At 44.3% G+C, this 24189-nt stretch overlaps 4 non-coding genes across 4 annotated transcripts; all 4 read right to left on the bottom strand.

Moving 5' to 3' along the window:
• Positions 1-347: 347 nt before the first annotated feature.
• Positions 348-436, bottom strand: TRNAY-GUA (transfer RNA tyrosine (anticodon GUA)). Its single transcript is given in 2 exon segments — positions 348-383; positions 400-436. It is a non-coding gene; the product is annotated as a tRNA-Tyr (tRNA).
• Positions 437-1401: 965 nt separating this feature from the next.
• Positions 1402-1474, bottom strand: TRNAA-AGC (transfer RNA alanine (anticodon AGC)). Its single transcript has one exon. It is a non-coding gene; the product is annotated as a tRNA-Ala (tRNA).
• A 16833-nt stretch (positions 1475-18307) lies between these two features.
• On the bottom strand, positions 18308-18396 carry TRNAY-GUA (transfer RNA tyrosine (anticodon GUA)). Its single transcript is given in 2 exon segments — positions 18308-18343; positions 18360-18396. It is a non-coding gene; the product is annotated as a tRNA-Tyr (tRNA).
• Positions 18397-22945: 4549 nt separating this feature from the next.
• TRNAY-GUA (transfer RNA tyrosine (anticodon GUA)) lies at positions 22946-23034 on the bottom strand. The gene is given in 2 exon segments: positions 22946-22981; positions 22998-23034. It is a non-coding gene; the product is annotated as a tRNA-Tyr (tRNA).
• Between the last annotated feature and the right edge of the window lie 1155 nt (positions 23035-24189).

A 24189-nucleotide genomic window follows, 5' to 3' on the forward strand; every position in this document is an offset into this window, starting at 1 on the left:
TCAGCTCTGTGTACCCGTAGAATATAGAACATAATACAAGACGGATGAAGGCAAAAAACAAAAAGGCAACTGTAAGAAAAAAACCAAAGCAAGAACAAGCAATGCCAGGTCTTTATGCCAGAACCTCCTCTCCCCTGAAGAAAAAGAAGCAAAGAAAATGAGGGAAAGCATCCTTCAGAGTAGAACTGAACAAACAACCTAAGGAATTCTACTTGGGAAAAGTGCACCAATTAACAGCAACAAGAAAAAAAACACATGTCCTTCGAGCCGGAAATGAACCAGCAACCTAAGGATTGCTATCGTATACCAACTACAGTCCTCCGCTCTACAAGAAAAAAAAACACATGTCCTTCGAGCCGGAATTGAACCAGCGACCTAAGGATTGCTATCGTATACCAACTACAGTCCTCCGCTCTACCAGCTGAGCTATCGAAGGTAATTTGTGAACTTCCTCAATGTCAAAGTAGGAAATTTTTGAAGAATCAGGTAAGCAGTTAAACAATTTGCAACATGCTGCTGTGGCAATGACATCCAGGTCAACAAAAAGTTCAAACTAAGCACCCTTCCTTTAAAAAAATAATCAGCCACTGGAGAATGCGGGCATCGATCCCGCTACCTCTCACATGCAAAGCGAGCGCTCTACCATTTGAGCTAATCCCCCACTTTTCTGCACTTATGCCGTATAACTTGTGACCCTAGAGGCAGAACCAGAGACAAAAAAAGGAAATGCCTTGAAAAGTCAAAGCGCTAGAATGCAGATTTTAAGCCTGCCAAGCTCTTAAACTTTGCGTACCCATAGAATATAGAGCATGATACTGAGTGGATGAAGACCAAAAAAACAAAAGGCAATTGAAAGAAAAATGTAACAGCAGGAACAAGCAATGGCAGATCTCTACGCAAGGACCTCCTCTCCCCTTAAGAAAAATAAACAATGAAAATGAGGCAAAGAATCCTTCAGGGCAGAACTGAAGCAGCAATCCAAGAAACGCTATTTGAGGGAAATGGGAGAAGAAGTAGTGGGATGAGTGAAATATGGGAATTTACCAAGCCACCAGAACAAAAAAAAACAACATGTCCTTTGAGTTGGAATTGAACCAGCGACCAAAGGGGAAAGAAAGAAAATACCATTAAAAGACAAAGTACTAGAATGCAGTTTTTGTGGTTGCCAAGTTAAGGCAAGCAAAGGCCAATAAAATTTCTCATTGAGTTCAACTTTTTTAAATTTCTAGTTGTGTCTAAGAATTCCTCTTGAATCGTGCATGTTGTTTTTGTCAAATGTGGAAGTATGCAAATAACGAGATGGAGATGGACAATTGATGTAAGCTTGTTGTTCATGTTAGATTTTTTTCCAGCATTGCTATAGCAACTATTTCAAGCAAACGCTTTGAAAAAAAGACTAATTGGAGGATGCGGGCATCGATCCCGCTACCTCTCACGTGCTAAGCGAGCGCTCTACCATTTGAGCTAATCCCCCACGTGTGTGTCACATCAGCTCTGTGTACCAGTAGAATATAGAACATAATACAAGACGGATGAAGGCAAAAACCAAAAAGGCAACTGTAAGAAAAAAACCAAAGCAAGAACAAGCAATGCCAGGTCTTTATGCCAGAACCTCCTCTCCCCTGAAGAAAAAGAAGCAAAGAAAATGAGGGAAAGCATCCTTCAGAGTAGAACTGAACAAACAACCTAAGGAATTCTACTTGGGAAAAGTGCACCAATTAACAGCAACAAGAAAAAAACACATGTCCTTCGAGCCGGAAATGAACCAGCAACCTAAGGATTGCTATCGTATACCAACTACAGTCCTCCGCTCTACAAGAAAAAAAAGCACATGTCCTTCGGGCCAAAATTGAACCAGCGACCTAAGGATTGCTACCGTATACCAACTACAGTCCTCCGCTCTACCAGCTGAGCTATCGAAGGTATTTTGTGAATCTACTCAATGTCAAAGTAGGAAATTTTTGAAGAATCAGGTAAGCAGTTAAACAGTTTGCAACATGCTGCTGTGGCAATGACATCCAGGTCAACAAAAAGTTCAAACTAAGCACCCTTCCTTTAAAAGAAGAATCAGCCATTGGAGAATGCGGGCATCGATCCCGCTACCTCTCACATGCAAAGCGAGCGCTCTACCATTTGAGCTAATCCCCCACTTTTCCGCTCTTATTCCGTATAACTTGTGACCCCAGAGGCAGAACCAGAGACAAAAAAAGGAAATGCCTTGAAAAGTCAAAGCGCTAGAATGCAGATTTTAAGCCTGCCAAGCTCTTAAACTTTGCGTACCGATAGAATATAGAGCATGATACTGAGTGGATGAAGACCAAAAAAACAAAAGGCAATTGAAAGAAAAATGTAACAGCAGGAACAAGCAATGCCAGATCTCTACGCAAGGACCTCCTCTCCCCTTAAGAAAAATAAACAATGAAAATGAGGCAAAGAATCCTTCAGGGCAGAACTGAAGCAGCAATGCGAGAAACGCTATTTGAGGGAAATGGGAGAAGAAGTAGTGGGATGAGTGAAATATGGGAATTTACCAAGCCACCAGAACAAAAATAACAACATGTCCTTTGAGTTGGAATTGAACCAGCGACCAAAGGGGAAAGAAAGAAAATGCCATGAAAAGGGAAAAATGCTAGAATGCAGTTTTTGTGGTTGCCAAGGTAAGGCAAGCAAAGGCCAATAAAATTTCTCATTGAGTTCAACTTTTTTAAATTTCTAGTTGTGTCTAAGAATTCCTCTTGAATCGTGCATGTTGTTTTTGTCAAATGTGGAAGTATGCAAATAACGAGATGGAGATGGACAATCGATGTAAGCTTGTTGTTCATGTTAGATTTTTTTTCCAGCATTGCTATAGCAACTAGTTCAAGCAAACGCTTTGAAAAAAGGACTAATTGGAGGATGCGGGCATCGATCCCGCTACCTCTCACATGCTAAGCGAGCGCTCTACCATTTGAGATAATCCCCCACATGTGTGTCACATCAGCTCTGTGTACCGGTAGAATATAGAACATAATACAAGACGGATGAAGGCAAAAAACAAAAAGGCAACTGTAAGTAAAAAACCAAAGCAAGAACAAGCAATGCCAGGTCTTTATGCCAGAACCTCCTCTCCCCTGAAGAAAAAGAAGCAAAGAAAATGAGGGAAAGCATCCTTCAGAGTAGAACTGAACAAACAACCTAAGGAATTCTACTTGGGAAAAGTGCACCAATTAACAGCAACAAGAAAAAAAACACATGTCCTTCGAGCCGGAAATGAACCAGCAACCTAAGGATTGCTACCGTATACCAACTACAGTCCTCCGCTCTACCAGCTGAGCTATTGAAGGTAATTTGTGAATTCACTCAATGTCAAAGTAGGAAATTTTTTAAGAATCAGGTAAGCAGTTAAACAGTTTGCAACATGCTGCTGTGGCAATGACATCCAGTTCAACAAAAAGTTCAAACTAAGCACCCTTCCTTTAAAAGAAGTATCAGCCACTGGAGAATGCGGGCATCGATCCCGCTACCTCTCACATGCAAAGCGAGCGCTCTACCATTTGAGCTAATCCCCCACTTTTCTGCTCTTATCCCGTATAACTTGTGACCCCAGAGGCAGAACCAGAGACAAAAAAAGGAAATGCCTTGAAAAGTCAAAGCGCTAGAATGCAGATTTTAAGCCTGCCAAGCTCTTAAACTTTGCGTACCGATAGAATATAGAGCATGATACTGAGTGGATGAAGACCAAAAAAACAAAAGGCAATTGAAAGAAAAATGTAACAGCTGGAACAAGCAATGCCAGATCTCTACGCAAGGACCTCCTCTCCCCTTAAGAAAAATAAACAATGAAAATGAGGCAAAGAATCCTTCAGGGCAGAACTGAAGCAGCAATACAAGAAATGCTATTTGAGGGAAATGGGAGAAGAAGTAGTGGGATGAGTGAAATATGGGAATTTACCAAGCCACCAGAACAAAAAAAAACCAACATGTCCTTTGAGTTGGAATTGAACCAGCGACCAAAGGGGAAAGAAAGAAAATACCATGAAAAGGCAAAGTGCTAGAATGCAGTTTTTGTGGTTGCCAAGGTAAGGCAAGCAAAGGCCAATAAAATTTCTCATTGAGTTCAACTTTTTTACATTTCTAGTTGTGTCTAAGAATTCCTCTTGAATCGTGCATGTTGTTTTTGTCAAATGTGGAAGTATACAAATAACGAGATGGAGATGGACAATCGATGTAAGCTTGTTGTTCATGTTAGATTTTTTTTCCAGCATTGCTATAGCAACTAGTTCAAGCAAACGCTTGTCCCCCAATTTTCCGCACTTATGCCGTATAACTTGTGACCTCAGAGGCAGAACCAGAGACAAAAAAAGGAAATGCCTTGAAAAGTCAAAGCGCTAGAATGCAGATTTTAAGCCTGCCAAGCTCTTAAACTTTGCGTACCGATAGAATATAGAGCATGATACTGAGTGGATGAAGACCAAAAAAACAAAAGGCAATTGAAAGAAAAATGTAACAGCAGGAACAAGCAATGCCAGATCTCTACGCAAGGACATCCTCTCCCCTTAAGAAAAATAAACAATGAAAATGAGGCAAAGAATCCTTCAGGGCAGAACTGAAGCAGCAATCCAAGAAATGCTATTTGAGGGAAATGGGAGAAGTAGTGGGATGAGTGAAATATGGGAATTTACCAAGCCACCAGAACAAAAAACAACAACATGTCCTTTGAGTTGGAATTGAACCAGCGACCAAAGGGGAAAGAAAGAAAATGCCATGAAAAGGCAAAGTGCTAGAATGCAGTTTTTGTGGTTGCCAAGGTAAGGCAAGCAAAGGCCAATGACATTTCTCATTGAGTTCAACTTTTTACATTTCTAGTTGTGTCTAAGAATTGTAGATTATGCTAGCTTTAGTGTACCTATAATCTTAATTTTATTAAGGACAGGAGGCGAGTATTTGCTTAAGTCTCTCTTTACTAGAACTCCACAGCAGCACAGAAAAACAACCAATCAGAAAAAAGTTAGGTACTATAAAACTCCCCTCCCCATGCATCATTTCCTCTTTCAAGCTGCGACAAAAACAGATTAAAAGGCAGAGAACATCATGGGGAAGAAACGAAGTCCTAGATACGATGAATACAACGATGTCCACCACCCGAGAAGAACTGCCAAACCAGATAGTGATGGACTGTAAACTGAAACGAGAGAAAAAACAGAATCGACAGGTTGATTATCCAATGAAAGGCACTCTGAATAAACATGTGTGCACCCAATGTAGCAACCAAAATAACCTTAAAATGTAGATATCCCAACCCTACTTATGAAAGAAAAGACATAAGAGCATGCAACAGGTAGCAGAGACAACAAGCAGAGTTGCATACGTACCTGATTAAACCAAACTATAAACATAGAACAAGGGAGGGATAAGAATGGGTGGGAAATACTCGCCTCCTGTCCTTAATAAAATTAAGATTATAGGTACACTAAAGCTAGCATAATCTACAATTTTATAACATGACAGGAGGCTTCGTATTTGCTGTTTCAACGCTCAGATCACCAATCCAACGCTGGTTGTGTCGCTGGTACCTATTCCAGGAGATAGCAGAGTAATCCTAATTGTACTTACCAACTGCGAAAAACGACGGTAGACGGATCAATGAAGATGTCAGCCGATGAAGCACCTCAAAGCACAGAAAAAACACCATCTGCTGATAGATCCAACAAACTTGGTGTTGTCACCCGCTTCCTAGCGGTTGGGACCTGAGCTTGCAAGCTGACCTATCAGCTATTCTCCTGTAGTTGTAAAATAACAAAGGCCTTTTGCGGACGCAAGGCCGCGAGAAGAAACTGCCACCATGTCTCAACCCTTGATCTGTAGGGTGGTTCCTCCGATCGTGTCAGGGTCATCCGGCGACGCGGTCTTGCAGGTAGATCCCCAATCACAAGGAATGCGTCTAAGTCCACCCCAAGACGCAATATAACCGAGTATGATCCTTCGTTCTCTCCTGGCCTACCTGGTGAGATGTCTCATCCGTGAATAAATCTGTAGTGCCTGCGAGAGTGTTGTCAACTAGCCGTATCCTAAGAGATTCCGACATTCCAAATGGACTGCGTAATCCTCGGACTCTGTAGAGAAAAGATTCCAAAAGGACGTCCAGTCATGGTTCCGAACTGAACTCGTGTGGAGGAACAGTGGTCGACTATTTTCTGGAATAGTGAATCCCAGAAATATTCAAAGGGATGGAGAGTGCAAACCGGAGTGCAGATTTCCATCCAGGTATGTCCTCGCCTAAGAGTGAAAGGTGTCTGTGTAGGAGTCGGGGTACCCCAGGTACTCTCGCAAAGTCTCGTAGGTCTCCTTGACGGTAGTTGAAGAGTAGGTTAGCGTGAATCAAAAAACAGAATGGCTCCCGCGAGGGGTAAATGGCTAATAGACGGGGAACCCACCAACTCCGAATCCTGTTCACCAGTGTCAGGGTACCTGTAGTCTCCACCTCAGAAGAGGTGAGAGACTTAGACGTTTATCCTCCCAGACGGACTGGTTCTTCCGTTCCTCACGGACTTTCCGGGCACTTACACGCCAGCCGCGAGGGATCTACTTCCTTTTATAACACGACGCTCAGTAATCGACGTCATGACGCCAACCCGGACCGACCTGTCAATCAAAAGGCTAAACACTAATCAGGACTCGTCGGAGGCGTGATTACACTCTTGAGCCAGGGTATTTAATAGAGCTTCCCGCATTTGCTCATTGCCCTGTCGTGGTTCTAGCCTGTCTAGTCACTCAGTGCTCTTGTATTCTAGTTATCCCTTTGGTTCCGACCCGGCTTTTTTGTACTACTCTGCTTATCTCTGTTACCCTTTGACTCGGCTTGTTCCTCGCTTACCTGTCTTCTCGTTCCCTCGACCTCGGCTTGTCTCTGACCATTCTCTACTATCTCCGTACGTTAGTCCGGCCATTCTAAGGTCCGGTATACGTACCTGTCTACTGTTTGTACTCTGCGTGTTGGATCCCTGTCCCGATCCTGACATTACGACAGGGCCAATGGATCCTGCAAGTACAAACAGTCAGCTTGGTCCTTCCGATCCTAGGTTTGAAGCCATGGAACACAGAATGGACCAGATGGCCCTAGCACTACAGGCGTTATTATCTCGTGCTAATAACCCACCAGAGGAGACGCGTACTACTTCTATTTCCCCTGTGAGTGCAGGCCTAGAGGTAGCCACTGTAGGTGCCTCTTCCCGTATTACCCCACCAGTACTTTATGGTGGTTCACCTGAGAAGTGTCGTGGTTTTTTAAACCAGATCAGTATCCACTTTGAATTACAACCTCGCTCCTATCCTACAGATAGGGCGAGGGTTGGATTTATTATCACCTTACTCATTGAGAAAGCTCTGAGATGGGCCAACCCATTATGGGAGAATGATAACCCGTTAGTATATAATTATAATGCCTTTGTAGCTGCCTTTAGAAGAACTTTTGACCCTCCTGGTAGAAAGGTCAATGCAGCTAGATTACTGTTGCGCCTGAGACAAGAGAACCGAACACTTGTGGATTATGCACTAGAGTTCAGGTCTTTGGCGGCAGAAGTTAAGTGGAATGAACAGGCTTATATAGATGTATTTTTGAACGGGCTATCAGATGTAATCCTTGACGAGGTTGCTACTAGAGAGCTTCCTGAAAATTTGGAGGATTTAATTTTGTTCATTTCTCGTATTGATGAGCGTTTAAGAGAAAGACAGAACACTCGAGAGAGGAACCTTAGACCTTCCTTTAAATTAGCTCCCGCATTTCAAAGTCCTGATTCCACTACCTCACTGTTTCCTGAACCTATGCAGATAGGCAATACTCGCCTCTCAGAAGAGGAAAGACAGTACAGGAGAAGGGAGGGATTGTGTATGTATTGTGGAATCAGAGGCCACTTACGCCTGAATTGTCCTAATCGCTCGGGAAACGCTCGCACCTAAGTTTCTCTAGAGGACAGGCCTTGGGTGTTTCTATTTTGTCCTCTACTCATAATTATAAAGATCACAGGCTTCTGCTACCAGTTTCTTTAACTTGGGAGAAGGGAGTATTAAAGACCATGGCTTTGATAGATTCCGGAGCTGCTGAGAATTTTATCGACCAAGCCTTTGCTACTAAACACACGATCCCATCCCAGTTAAGGGATACACCCTTGGCCGTTGAGGCCATAGATGGTAGACCCTTACTTGAGCCTGTTATCTTTCGTGAAACCATACCCGTTAACTTAACTGTTGGTATCTTACACGAGGAGAACTTATCGCTTATGCTTATTTCGTCTCCTTCTGTTCCCATAGTCCTGGGGTACCCATGGTTAAAGAGACATAACCCTATTATTGATTGGGAGTTAGGGGAGATACTCTCATGGGGCCAGGGTTGCCAGGAGAGGTGTTTACGGAGGGTTTCTCCATTGGGTGTTATTAACACACCAGGTAGTTCTACCCAGTCTACAGATATACAGATACCGCCTCTGTATCTGGACTTAAAAGCAGTATTCGACAAAAAGAATGCTGATACTTTACCTCCACACAGGACCTTTGATTGTAAAATTAATCTACTACCTGGTACCATGCCTCCGAGGGGCAATGTATATCATCTATCCACTAAAGAGAATTCAGTTCTAGAGGAATATATTCGGGAGAATCTAGACAAGGGATTCATTAGGAGATCTACGGAAGAAAACAACAATGAAAAGAAAAAGAAAAACTACCAACTGTCCGCCCGGATCCCGTGCGCGCGCGCGGGGTCCAGGACAACCGTTGGTAGCCGGAGGAAAGCTGGAGACGTTCTCCGCAATCCACAAGCGCCCGGGAGGTCGGGGGAGGTCAAGTCAGGCCTCTCGACGACCCGAGCGAAAGGAAAAGGAAGTTACGAAAACGAAAAAATTAACGTAGATAAGAGAAAAATACATAAATTCTAGATCAGATAGAAGGCAAATAGCAGGCCGGAAGGTAAGCCCCACTGAACCGAGCCAGGAGCTAACCTAACGTGGGAAGTAACTACCGATACCTCTAAGGATACCGGGAAGCAGATACGGAGGTAGATGTAAAAGACAAGGAAAAAACACCGCGTTCTCCTTAGGTGTCTGAGCACCGATCCTTGCCTGTGCGAAGTCTTCCTTGGAGATGTATGACCGGGTTCCTTATAAAAAACCCTGTCCTTCAGGCATGAGGTTTAGGGCCTTCACCCTACCCACCATATCCAGATGGCCGTATACTGGTTTCCTCTTGGATAGATTGGCAATGGTGCCTGTCCGGACACCTGCCTATTTCCATGTCACTGGTGGGCACTGGCATTTCCTCAGTGATATTCCCCCAGGCCTGTGGCCTAGAAGGGGTTCGGCACCCAGACATAACAGGCCGTCTTAATAGGTACAGACATTCTTAACAGGCACAGACACAGCAGGCCGTACTTATGGGCACCGACATAGCAGGCCGATCTTATGGGCACAGACATAGCAGGCCGATCTTATGGGCACAGACATAGCAGGCCGTTCTTATGGGCACAGACATAGCAGGCCGTTCTTATGGGCACAGACATAGCAGGCCGATCTTATGGGCACAGACATAGCAGGCCGATCTTATGGGCACAGACATAGCAGGCCGATCTTATGGGCACAGACATAGCAGGCCGTTCTCATGGGCACAGACATAGCAGGCCATTCTTATGGGCACAGACATAGCAGGCCGTTCTTATGGGCACAGACATAGCAGGCCGTTCTTATGGGCACAGACATAGCAGGCCATTCTTATGGGCACAGACATAGCAGGCCAATCAATGGGGCACAGACATAGCAGGTGTCAGGGTACCTGAGGTCTCTACCTCCGAAAGAGGTAGAGACTTAGTAGTTTATCCTTCCGGCAGGGCTGCTTCCTCCATCCCTCGCGGCTCTCCTAGTCACTCACACGCCGGCCGCGAGGGATCCTTCCCCTTTTATAACGTCACGCACAGTGCTCGACGTCATGACCGACCTGTCACTCAATTGACTGGAAGCCAGTCAGGACTCGTCGGAGGCGGGTCTAATCACTGATCCAGGGTATTTAACTCTGTTTCTCCCATTCACTCATTGCCCTGTCGTGGTTCTAGTCAGCCTAGTCACACAGTGCTCTTGTATTCTCTTGTCTTTTGGTTCTGACCCGGCTTTGTTATTACTTACCTGTCTTTCTGTTATCCCTGACCCGGCTTGTCTCTCGCTTACCTGTCTTCTCGTTCCCTCGACCTCGGCTTGTCCCTGACCATTCTATACGTAGTATTACGTTAAGTCCGGCCATTCTAAGGTCCGGTATACGTATCTGCTACTCTTTGTACCCTGCGTGTTGGATCCCTGACCCGATCCTGACATTACGACAGGGCCATGGATCCTGCAGGTACAAATTGTCAGCTTGGTTCTCCTGATCCTAGGTTTGACGCCATGGAGCATAGGATGGATCAGATGGCACTAGCACTACAGGCGTTACTATCACGTCCTATTAATCCACCTGAGGAGATGCGTAATACTTCTGTTCCTCCTGTGGGTTCAGGGCTAGAGGTAGCTACTGTAGGTGCTTCTTCCCGAGTTACCTCACCTGTACGTTATGCTGGTTCTCCTGAGAGGTGTCATGGCTTTTTGAACCAGATCAGTATTCATTTCGAGCTACAGCCCCGTTCCTACCCTACTGATAGGGCAAAAGTGGGATTTATTATCACCTTACTCATTGAGAAGGCTCTGAAATGGGCTAATCCGTTGTGGGAGAATGATAATCCATTAGTCTATAACTATAATGCCATTGTAGCTGCTTTTAAAAGAACTTTTGATCCCCCTGGCAGGAAGGTCAATGCAGCTAGATTACTGTTGCGCCTTAGACAAGACAACCGAACACTTGTGGATTACGCACTAGAGTTCAGGTCTTTGGCGGCAGAGGTGAAGTGGAATGAACAGGCCTATATAGACGTATTTTTAAATGGATTATCCGATGTAATACTTGACGAGGTAGCGACAAGAGAGCTTCCCGAGAACTTGGAGGACTTAATTTCCTTTATCTCTCGCATTGACGAACGTCTAAGGGAGAGGCAGAACCCTCGAGATAGAACCGGTAGATCTTCCTTTAGACTAGCTCCATCATTTCAAAGTCCTGAAACCAAAACTCCACAGTTTCCAGAACCTATGCAGTTAGGCCTTACTCGCCTGTCAGAGGAGGAGAGACAGTACAGGAGAAGGGAGAGATTGTGTATGTATTGTGGAGTCAGAGGTCACTTACGTTTGAACTGTCCCAGTCGTCCGGGAAACGCTCGCACCTAAGTTTCTCTAGAGGACAGACCTTGGGTGTTTCGATTTTGTCCTCTACTCATAACTACAAAGAACATAGACTCCTATTACCCGTCTCTTTAACTTGGGAGAGGGGAACCTTAGAGACTATGGCATTGATAGACTCCGGAGCTGCTGAGAGCTTTATCGATCAAGTTTTTCTCACCAAACACGCTATCCCATCCCAGTTAAGGAAGACACCCTTGGCTGTTGAAGCCATTGATGGTAGACCTTTAGTTGAGCCTGTGATTTTCCGGGAGACCACACCTCTTAACTTAACTACTGGTATTCTACACAAGGAGGAGATATCTCTACTACTCATTTCATCTCCTTCTGTTCCCATAGTCCTGGGATACTCCTGGCTTAAGAGACATAACCCCGTTATAGATTGGAGATCAGGGGAAATAGTTTCGTGGGGTCAGGGTTGTCAAGAGAGTTGTTTAAAGAAAGTGTCACCTCTCTGTAGTGTTAACACACTTAATAACTCTACCGACTCTACTAAATTACAGATACCGTCCTTGTATCTAGATTTAAAGGCGGTATTTGACAAAGGAAAGGCTGATACCTTACCACCACATAGGCCTTTTGATTGCAAAATTAATTTACTTCCTGGTACTATGCCTCCCAGGGGTCATGTATACCCTTTGTCTACGAATGAGAACTTAGTCTTAGAGGAGTATATTCGTGAAAACCTAGACAAAGGGTTCATTAGGAGATCCTCCTCTCCTGCTGGGGCTGGATTTTTTTTTGTTAAAAAGAAGGATGGTTCTTTAAGACCCTGCATTGACTACCGAGGGCTGAACAAGATAACCATTAGAAATGCCTATCCGATTCCCTTGATCACCGAGCTTTTTGATCGATTAAAGGGTTCTAAGATTTTCACTAAGTTAGACCTTAGAGGTGCTTATAACTTGGTGAGAATTCAGCAGGGACACGAGTGGATGACTGCGTTCAATACTCGATATGGGCACTATGAGTATACTGTAATGCCTTTTGGTCTCTGTAATGCCCCGGCGGTATTTCAGGATCTAATTAATGAAGTTCTTAGGGAGTTTCAACATGACTGTGTTATTGTATACCTCGATGATATACTTATACATTCCAGGGATATTGAGACTCACCACGGACAGGTCAGAAGGGTTTTACACAAACCTCTTCAGCATGGCTTGTACTGCAAATTAGAGAAATGCAGCTTTGACCAATCCCAAACTACCTTTCTTGGTTACGTGATTTCTGGAGAGGGGTTTGAAATGGATCCGGAGAAGCTCCAATGCATTTTAGATTGGCCTTTACCTAAGGGTCTCAAGGCTATTCAGAGATTTATTGGTTTCTCTAATTACTACAGACGTTTCATTAAGGGATACTCCTCTATCATTGCTCCCATCACCAATATGACCAGACAAGGGGCTGATACTAAGAATTGGTCTACTGAAGCACTTCTGGCTTTTAAGACTCTCAAGGAGCTGTTTGCTTCCGCACCAATTTTAGTTCACCCTGATACTACTCTGCCTTTTCTACTCGAAGTTGACGCTTCTGAGACAGGTATAGGTGCCATTCTGTCCCAAAGGTTGGGTGTGGATAAACCATTACATCCATGTGGGTACTTTTCCAAAAAATTATCAGGTACTGAGAGCAGATATGACATTGGTGACAGGGAACTCCTAGCGGTTATCATGGCCTTAAAGGAGTGGAGACATTTATTGGAGGGGACTTTGCATCCTGTCACTATTTTGACAGATCATAAGAACTTATCCTATATTGGGGAGGCTAAACGATTATCATCGAGACAGGATCGTTGGTCTATATTCCTCACTCACTTCAACTACATACTCACATATAGGCCTGGTTCTAAGAATTCTAAAGCTGATGCCTTGTCTCGCCAATATGAACCTTCTGCCATATCTGAGCCGGTTTTGTCCTCTATAGTACCCAAGTGTAACATTATCGCTAACACAACTCTCAAAATCCATTCCCCGCTTCTTGATCAGATCAGGAGCTTGCAGCATCTGGCACCTAGACTGACTCCTTCGTCTAGACACTTCGTTCCTCCTGAACTCCAACTGGAGCTCTTACAGTGTCTTCACGAGAGTAAGGTGGCTGGCCATCCGGGCGTCCGCAAAACATATTCCTTGATCTCTAAGGATTTCTGGTGGCCTTCGTTACGGAGGGATATTAAGGATTTTATCGGATCCTGTGAGGTCTGTACTAAGACTAAACTACCACATTCGCTTCCTTGTGGCCTTCTACATCCTCTGGAAGTTCCAGAGAAACCTTGGTCCTGTGTGGCGATGGACTTTATTGTGGATTTGCCTGTTTCGAAAAGGCACACTGTTATCCTCACGGTGGTTGATAGGTTTACCAAGATGGCACATTTCGTACCTTTACCTAAACTTCCGACTTCTCCTGAATTGGCGGAGATATTTGCTAAAGAAATTTTTCGCATGCATGGGATACCTTCTGAAATTACTTCTGATAGAGGCTCCCAATTTGTCTCACGTTTCTGGAGATCATTCTGTTCTCAATTAGGCATCAAATTGAATTTTTCTTCCGCCTATCATCCTCAGTCTAACTGAGCTGCCGAACGTACCAACCAAAAAATTGAGCAATATTTACGTTGTTTTGTTTCCGAACACCAGGACGATTGGGTCGGTTTGATTCCTTGGGCGGAGTTTGCGCACAACAATCTCGTTTGTGACTCTACTCATTCAAGCCCCTTCTTCATGAACTATGGCTTTCATCCATCTATTCTTCCCTCGGTTTCTCCTTCCCAAGGAGTACCGTCGGTTGATGTCCATGTTGCCAATTTGAGGAAGTTGTGGGATCAGACTCGACAAATTCTTCTACACAATTCTATGCTGGTTAAGAGACACGCTGATAAACGTAGAAGGGCGGCTCCGAATTTTGTTCCAGGCGATAGAGTTTGGTTAAGTACTAGGAATATTCGGCTTAAAGTTCCTTCCATGAAATTCGCTCCTCGATATATTGGTCCCTACAGGATCTTGACTCGAATTAACCCAGTGGCGTATCGTCTAGCTCTCCCAGCTGCCTTACGCATCCCGAACTCCTTTCACGTTTCATTGTTGAAACCTCTAGTCTGTAACAGATTCTCCTCCACGATCGCCCCTCCTCGCTCTGTTCAGGTGGAGGGTCAGGAGGAGTATGAGGTTAACTCCATCATCGATTCTCGTATCTCCCGGGGGAGAGTACAATATTTGGTTGACTGGAAGGGTTATGGTCCTGAGGAGAGGAGTTGGGTACCACAAGAGGATGTTCATGCTCCTCGCCTTCGCAGGGCGTTTCACTCCCGCTTTCCATCTCGCCCTGGTGGGCGTATCTGAGAGGGAGGGTACTGTCAGGGTACCTGAGGTCTCTACCTCCGAAAGAGGTAGAGACTTAGTAGTTTATCCTTCCGGCAGGGCTGCTTCCTCCATCCCTCGTGGCTCTCCTAGTCACTCACACGCCGGCCGCGAGGGATCCGTCCCCTTATATAACGTCACGCACAGTGCTCGACGTCATGACATCAGTCCGGACCGACCTGTCACTCAATTGACTGGAAGCCAGTCAGGATTCGTCGGAGTCGGGTCTAATCACTGATCCAGGGTATTTAACTCTGTTTCTCCCATTCACTCATTGCCCTGTCGTGGTTCTAGTCAGCCTAGTCACACAGTGCTCTTGTATTCTCTTGTCTTTTGGTTCTGACCCGGCTTTGTTATTACTTACCTGTCTTTCTGTTATCCCTGACCCGGCTTGTCTCTCGCTTACCTGTCTTCTCGTTCCCTCGACCTCGGCTTGTCCCTGACCATTCTATACATAGTATTACGTTAAGTCGGCCATTCTAAGGTCCGATATACGTATCTGCTACTCTTTGTACCCTGCGTGTTGGATCCCTGACCCGATCCTGACAGCAGGCCAATCAATGGGGCACAGACATAGCAGGCCAATCAATGGGGCACAGACATAGCAGGCCAATCAATGGGGCACGGACATAGCAGGCCAATCCTGGGTCGTGTATTATTGTTATATTATTATAACACGTTATTTATATAGCGCCATCCAATTCCGTAGCGCTTACGAGGGGTACTGAGTGAGAGTGGGGACCTCTGAGTTTGGATAGAGGCCCCTGAAAATTAGTAGATCCTCAGAGCATCCTGTGACGTAGGACCCCTAGACACCAACCCTTTTAGACAGCGTAACGCCGTGTGAATAACCTGAACCGGGACTGGCGGTCCCCCAAGTGCCCAGCAGGGAAATAGTGGCATACTGGCTGTATTGGGTATAAGCGGAAGTATTCCAGTGACCATCATGCCCATGAATGTAAGATGCACTGAGCAAAACTGTCCTTGAACTGTGAATAGGTAAGCATATGCTCTCACCGATCTGGTAGGAATTCTAGCATATTATAGATTACCATCATCATACCACCTGCAGGGGTTGTGAAATCACGGACACTGCGAGGAGAAGGGCTAAACCATAGCCAGATTAATGAATTCCCCCGAGAACCTGATAAAATTGAATCACATCAGCGTAGACTGGTCTCCCATACCCGTATGAGACAGAGCCAGGTCTGATAGCCATATACATGCCATGGACAGATAATTCATACCAGAGCAGTCCCATCTGAGACCTTATAGCTGGACCAGAAAAACATATTATTATCATTATTGCCATTTATATAGCGCCAACAGATTCCTACTGAGAAGCATATGAACCTGATAGCTAACTGGCACTGTCTACCTTTGTACAGAGCCTGTACAACTGGGTACATACACACCTGTAACTCACAGAAATCTGTGATACGCGCAGAAATTAGCAATATGTACTGACTGCAAACTCGCAGCTATCTGAGAAATACACTGCCATCAAAACACGCAGCGATCTGTGATTCGCATTGACAGCAAACACACAGCAACTGTGACATACACGGTCAGGAAAACGAAATCTAGAAATACACTGTGAAATGCACTGTCAGCAAAGCTCAAAACATCTGTCATACACACTGTCAGTAAAACGAAGTTAGTGATATACAGCGTCAGTCAGACACACAGCAAACTGCATATACATGGTAGAAAAACTAAATCTAGACATACGCTGTCAGTAAAACATACAGCGATCTGAGAAATACACTGTCAGCAAAAAACCCACAGAGCAAAATTTACAGCAAACTGTGTATATGTGCCAAACAAACACACATCAATCTCAGATAGAATATGCCAAAAAGCCCTTGTCACCTAAACACAGTAATCTGTAACATATACGTAGAAGGAGAGCTGACAATCAGAGAAGACGAGAACCTGGCATGACAGTGAGGAGAGGGGTCGGGGGGGCGAGCGGGTTGCAATTGCCCTCCCCTCCCCCGGCGGACACATGCAGTCCGCGGATTGAGCCGGCCAAGGTAGGCAGCCACGTGCCGAGACTCCGGTCGGCGGCATCCTAATACCGTGACCGGAGGAGAAGCAAACCACAGGAGGGGCAGCGTAATGCTCCCTCCTCCCCCGGCGGACATGCGGTCCGTGGGTAAAGCCTCCGGTCGGCGGTATCATAATACCGCGACCGGAGGAGAAGAAACCACAGGGGGGGCAGCGTAATGCTCCCTCCTCCCCCGGCGGGAATGCCGGCCAAGGTAGGCAGCCACGTGCCGAGACTCCGGTCGGCGGTATCCTAATACCGCGACCGGAGGAGAAGCAAACCACAGGAGGGGCAGCGTAATGCTCCCTCCTCCCCCGGCGGGCACGCGGTCCATGGGTAAAGCCTCCGGTCGGCGGTATCATAATACCGCGACCGGAGGAGAAGAAACCACAGGAGGGGCAGCGTAATGCTCCCTCCTCCCCCGGCGGGCATGCGGTCCGCGGGTAAAGCCTCCAATCGGCGGTATCAGAACACTGCGATCGGAGGAGAAGAAAACACAGGAGGGGCAGCATAATGCCCCCTCTTCCCCCTGCGGACATGCAGTCCGCGGATAAGGCCGGCGGCAGGCGGCCACGTGTAAGGCCTCCGGCCGGCGGGTGTGAGCCAAAACAGAGCACCCCGCGACCGGAGGAACGAGGTCCAGGGGAACAGAGAAGGGAAAATTAAAGGGGACAGAGAGGGAAAAAACATCCCAGGGAGATGAGGAGATAACAAACTAAAGACAAACTCCCCACAAACCCCAGAGCAATAGGCAGAGGTGGATAAAGTGAAACACACAAACAAGTCCTCAAATAAAAATAAGTGAAACACTGAAAATATAATTAAGATCCCAAAGCCACCCACTAATGTTAGCAGGAGGCAGTGGTACTCTGACCTGTACTGATGCGGAGCAGCAAAGAAAGAGGAAAGGATGCATGGGGAGGGGAGTTTTATAGTACCTAACTTTTTTCTGATTGGTTGTTTTTCTGTGCTGCTGTGGAGTTCTAGTAAAGAGAGACTTAAGCAAATACGAAGCCTCCTGTCATGTTATAAAATTCCTCTTGAATCGTGCATGTTGTTTTTGTCAAATGTGGAAGTATGCAAATAACGAGATGGAGATGGACAATCGATGTAAGCTTGTTGTTCTTGTTAGATTTTTTTTCCAGCATTGCTATAGCAACTAGTTCAAGCAAACGCTTTGAAAAAAAGACTGATTGGAGGATGCGGGCATCGATCCCGCTACCTCTCACATGCTAAGCGAGCGCTCTACCATTTGAGCTAAACCCCCACATGTGTGCCACATCAACTCTGTGTACCGGTAGAATATAGAACATAATACAAGACGGATGAAGGCAAAAACCAAAAAGGCAACTGTAAGAAAAAAACCAAAGCAAGAACAAGCAATGCCAGGTCTTTATGCCAGAACCTCCTCTCCCCTGAAGAAAAAGAAGCAAAGAAAATAAGGGAAAGCATTCTTCAGAGTAGAACTGAACAAACAACCTAAGGAATTCTACTTGGGAAAAGTGCACCAATTAACAGCAACAAGAAAAAAAACACATGTCCTTCGAGCCGGAAATGAACCAGCAACCTAAGGATTGCTATTGTATACCAACTACAGTCCTCCGCTCTACAAGAAAAAAAAGCACATGTCCTTCGAGCCGGAATTGAACCAGCGACCTAAGGATTGCTACCGTATACCAACTACAGTCCTCCGCTCTACCAGCTGAGCTATCGAAGGTAATTTGTGAATTTACTCAATGTCAAAGTAGGAAATTTTTGAAGAATCAGGTAAGCAGTTAATCATTTTGCAACATGCTGCTGTGGCAATGACATCCAGGTCAACAAAAAGTTCAAACTAAGCACCCTTCCTTTAAAAGAAGAATCAGCCACTGGAGAATGCGGGCATCGATCCCGCTACCTCTCACATGCAAAGCAAGCACTCTACCATTTGAGCTAATCCCCCACTTTTCCGCTTTTATCCCGTATAACTTGTGACCCCAGAGGCAGAACCAGAGACAAAAAAAGGAAATGCTTTGAAAAGTCAAAGCGCTAGAATGCAGATTTTAAGCCTGCCAAGCTCTTAAACTTTGCGTACCGATAGAATATAGAGCATGATACTGAGTGGATGAAGACCAAAAAAAAACTTTGCGTACCGATAGAATATAGAGCATGATACTGAGTGGATGAAGACCAAAAAAACAAAAGGCAATTGAAAGAAAAATGTAACAGCAGGAACAAGCAATGCCAGATCTCTACGCAAGGACCTCCTCTCCCCTTAAGAAAAATAAACAATGAAAATGAGGCAAAGAATCCTTCAGGGCAGAACTGAAGCAGCAATCCGAGAAACGCTGTTTGAGGGAAATGGGAGAAGAAGTAGTGGGATGAGTGAAATATGGGAATTTACCAAGCCACCAGAAAAAAAAAAACAACATGTCCTTTGAGTTGGAATTGAACCAGCGACCAAAGGGGAAAGAAAGAAAATACCATGAAAAGGCAAAGTGCTAGAATGCAGTTTTTGTGGTTGCCAAGGTAAGGCAAGCAAAGGCCAATAAAATTTCTCATTGAGTTCAACTTTTTTACATTTCTAGTTGTGTCTAAGAATTCCTCTTGAATCGTGCATGTTGTTTTTGTCAAATGTGGAAGTATGCAAATAACGAGATGGAGATGGACAATCGATGTAAGCTTGTTGTTCTTGTTAGATTTTTTTTCCAGCATTGCTATAGCAACTAGTTCAAGCAAACGCTTTGAAAAAAAGACTGATTGGAGGATGCGGGCATCAATCCCGCTACCTCTCACATGCTAAGCGAGCGCTCTACCATTTGAGCTAAACCCCCACATGTGTGCCACATCAACTCTGTGTACCGGTAGAATATAGAACATAATACAAGACGGATGAAGGCAAAAACCAAAAAGGCAACTGTAAGAAAAAAACCAAAGCAAGAACAAGCAATGCCAGGTCTTTATGCCAGAACCTCCTCTCCCCTGAAGAAAAAGAAGCAAAGAAAATAAGGGAAAGCATTCTTCAGAGTAGAACTGAACAAACAACCTAAGGAATTCTACTTGGGAAAAGTGCACCAATTAACAGCAACAAGAAAAAAAACACATGTCCTTCGAGCCGGAAATGAACCAGCAACCTAAGGATTGCTATTGTATACCAACTACAGTCCTCCGCTCTACAAGAAAAAAAAGCACATGTCCTTCGAGCCGGAATTGAACCAGCGACCTAAGGATTGCTACCGTATACCAACTACAGTCCTCCGCTCTACCAGCTGAGTTATCGAAGGTAATTTGTGAATTTACTCAATGTCAAAGTAGGAAATTTTTGAAGAATCAGGTAAGCAGTTAATCATTTTGCAACATGCTGCTGTGGCAATGACATCCAGGTCAACAAAAAGTTAAAACTAAGCACCCTTCCTTTAAAAGAAGAATCAGCCACTGGAGAATGCGGGCATCGATTCCGCTACCTCTCACATGCAAAGCAAGCGCTCTACCATTTGAGCTAATCCCCCACTTTTCCGCTTTTATCCCGTATAACTTGTGACCCCAGAGGCAGAACCAGAGACAAAAAAAGGAAATGCTTTGAAAAGTCAAAGCGCTAGAATGCAGATTTTAAGCCTGCCAAGCTCTTAAACTTTGCATACCGATAGAATATAGAGCATGATACTGAGTGGATGAAGACCAAAAAAAAACTTTGCGTACCGATAGAATATAGAGCATGATACTGAGTGGATGAAGACCAAAAAAACAAAAGGCAATTGAAAGAAAAATGTAACAGCAGGAACAAGCAATGCCAGATCTCTACGCAAGGACCTCCTCTCCCCTTAAGAAAAATAAACAATGAAAATGAGGCAAAGAATCCTTCAGGGCAGAACTGAAGCAGCAATCCGAGAAACGCTATTTGAGGGAAATGGGAGAAGAAGTAGTGGGATGAGTGAAATATGGGAATTTACCAAGCCACCAGAAAAAAAAAAAAAACATGTCCTTTGAGTTGGAATTGAACCAGCGACCAAAGGGGAAAGAAAGAAAATACCATGAAAAGGCAAAGTGCTAGAATGCAGTTTTTGTGGTTGCCAAGGTAAGGCAAGCAAAGGCCAATAAAATTTCTCATTGAGTTCAACTTTTTTACATTTCTAGTTGTGTCTAAGAATTCCTCTTGAATCGTGCATGTTGTTTTTGTCAAATGTGGAAGTATGCAAATAACGAGATGGAGATGGACAATCGATGTAAGCTTGTTGTTCTTGTTAGATTTTTTTTCCAGCATTGCTATAGCAACTAGTTCAAGCAAACGCTTTGAAAAAAAGACTGATTGGAGGATGCGGGCATCGATCCCGCTACCTCTCACATGCTAAGCGAGCGCTCTACCATTTGAGCTAAACCCCCACATGTGTGCCACATCAACTCTGTGTACCGGTAGAATATAGAACATAATACAAGACGGATGAAGGCAAAAACCAAAAAGGCAACTGTAAGAAAAAAACCAAAGCAAGAACAAGCAATGCCAGGTCTTTATGCCAGAACCTCCTCTCCCCTGAAGAAAAAGAAGCAAAGAAAATAAGGGAAAGCATTCTTCAGAGTAGAACTGAACAAACAACCTAAGGAATTCTACTTGGGAAAAGTGCACCAATTAACAGCAACAAGAAAAAAAACACATGTCCTTCGAGCCGGAAATGAACCAGCAACCTAAGGATTGCTATTGTATACCAACTACAGTCCTCCGCTCTACAAGAAAAAAAAGCACATGTCCTTCGAGCCGGAATTGAACCAGCGACCTAAGGATTGCTACCGTATACCAACTACAGTCCTCCGCTCTACCAGCTGAGTTATCGAAGGTAATTTGTGAATTTACTCAATGTCAAAGTAGGAAATTTTTGAAGAATCAGGTAAGCAGTTAATCATTTTGCAACATGCTGCTGTGGCAATGACATCCAGGTCAACAAAAAGTTCAAACTAAGCACCCTTCCTTTAAAAGAAGAATCAGCCACTGGAGAATGCGGGCATCGATCCCGCTACCTCTCACATGCAAAGCAAGCGCTCTACCATTTGAGCTAATCCCCCACTTTTCCGCTTTTATCCCGTATAACTTGTGACCCCAGAGGCAGAACCAGAGACAAAAAAAGGAAATGCTTTGAAAAGTCAAAGCGCTAGAATGCAGATTTTAAGCCTGCCAAGCTCTTAAACTTTGCATACCGATAGAATATAGAGCATGATACTGAGTGGATGAAGACCAAAAAAAAACTTTGCGTACCGATAGAATATAGAGCATGATACTGAGTGGATGAAGACCAAAAAAACAAAAGGCAATTGAAAGAAAAATGTAACAGCAGGAACAAGCAATGCCAGATCTCTACGCAAGGACCTCCTCTCCCCTTAAGAAAAATAAACAATGAAAATGAGGCAAAGAATCCTTCAGGGCAGAACTGAAGCAGCAATCCGAGAAACGCTATTTGAGGGAAATGGGAGAAGAAGTAGTGGGATGAGTGAAATATGGGAATTTACCAAGCCACCAGAAAAAAAAACCAACATGTCCTTTGAGTTGGAATTGAACCAGCGACCAAAGGGGAAAGAAAGAAAATACCATGAAAAGGCAAAGTGCTAGAATGCAGTTTTTGTGGTTGCCAAGGTAAGGCAAGCAAAGGCCAATAAAATTTCTCATTGAGTTCAACTTTTTTACATTTCTAGTTGTGTCTAAGAATTCCTCTTGAATCGTGCATGTTGTTTTTGTCAAATGTGGAAGTATGCAAATAACGAGATGGAGATGGACAATCGATGTAAGCTTGTTGTTCATGTTAGATTTTTTTCCAGCATTGCTATAGCAACTAGTTCAAGCAAACGCTTTGAAAAAAAGACTAATTGGAGGATGCGGGCATCGATCCCGCTACCTCTCACATGCTAAGCGAGCGCTCTACCATTTGAGCTAATCACCCACATGTGTGCCACATCAGCTTTGTGTACCGGTAGAATATAGAACATAATACAAGACGGATGAAGGCAAAAACCAAAAAGGCGGTCCTGTAAGAAAAAAACCAAAGCAAGAACAAGCAATGCCAGGTCTTTATGCCAGAACCTCCTCTCCCCTGAAGAAAAAGAAGCAAAGAAAATAAGGGAAAGCATTCTTCAGAGTAGAACTGAACAAACAACCTAAGGAATTCTACTTGGGAAAAGTGCACCAATTAACAGCAACAAGAAAAAAAACACATGTCCTTCGAGCCGGAAATGAACCAGCAACCTAAGGATTGCTATCGTATACCAACTACAGTCCTCCGCTCTACAAGAAAAAAAAGCACATGTCCTTCGAGCCGGAATTGAACCAGCGACCTAAGGATTGCTACAGTATACCAACTACAGTCCTCCGCTCTACCAGCTGAGCTATCGAAGGTAATTTGTGAATTTACTCAATGTCAAAGTAGGAAATTTTTGAAGAATCAGGTAAGCAGTTAAACATTTTGCAACATGCTGCTGTGGCAATGACATCCAGGTCAACAAAAAGTTCAAACTAAGCACCCTTCCTTTAAAAGAAAAATCCGCCACTGGAGAATGCGGGCATCGATCCCGCTACCTCTCACATGCAAAGCAAGCGCTCTACCATTTGAGCTAATCCCCCACTTTTCCGCTTTTATCCCGTATAACTTGTGACCCCAGAGGCAGAACCAGAGACAAAAAAAGGAAATGCTTTGAAAAGTCAAAGCGCTAGAATGCAGATTTTAAGCCTGCCAAGCTCTTAAACTTTGCGTACCGATAGAATATAGAGCATGATACTGAGTGGATGAAGACCAAAAAAACAAAAGGCAATTGAAAGAAAAATGTAACAGCAGGAACAAGCAATGCCAGATCTCTACGCAAGGACCTCCTCTCCCCTTAAGAAAAATAAACAATGAAAATGAGGCAAAGAATCCTTCAGGGCAGAACTGAAGCAGCAATCCGAGAAACGCTATTTGAGGGAAATGGGAGAAGAAGTAGTGGGATGAGTGAAATATGGGAATTTACCAAGCCACCAGAAAAAAAACAACAACATGTCCTTTGAGTTGGAATTGAACCAGCGACCAAAGGGGAAAGAAAGAAAATACCATGAAAAGGCAAAGTGCTAGAATGCAGTTTTTGTGGTTGCCAAGGTAAGGCAAGCAAAGGCCAATAAAATTTCTCATTGAGTTCAACTTTTTTACATTTCTAGTTGTGTCTAAGAATTCCTCTTGAATCGTGCATGTTGTTTTTGTCAAATGTGGAAGTATGCAAATAACGAGATGGAGATGGACAATCGATGTTAGCTTGTTGTTCATGTTAGATTTTTTTCCAGCATTGCTATAGCAACTAGTTCAAGCAAACGCTTTGAAAAAAAGACTAATTGGAGGATGCGGGCATCGATCCCGCTACCTCTCACATGCTAAGCGAGCGCTCTACCATTTGAGCTAATCACCCACATGTGTGCCACATGTGTGCCACATCAGCTCTGTGTACCGGTAGAATATAGAACATAATACAAGACGGATGAAGGCAAAAACCAAAAAGGCGGTCCTGTAAGAAAAAAACCAAAGCA

The sequence above is a fragment of the Pelobates fuscus genome, chromosome 4, assembly GCF_036172605.1.
Source record: "Pelobates fuscus isolate aPelFus1 chromosome 4, aPelFus1.pri, whole genome shotgun sequence".
Taxonomy (NCBI): domain Eukaryota; kingdom Metazoa; phylum Chordata; class Amphibia; order Anura; family Pelobatidae; genus Pelobates; species Pelobates fuscus.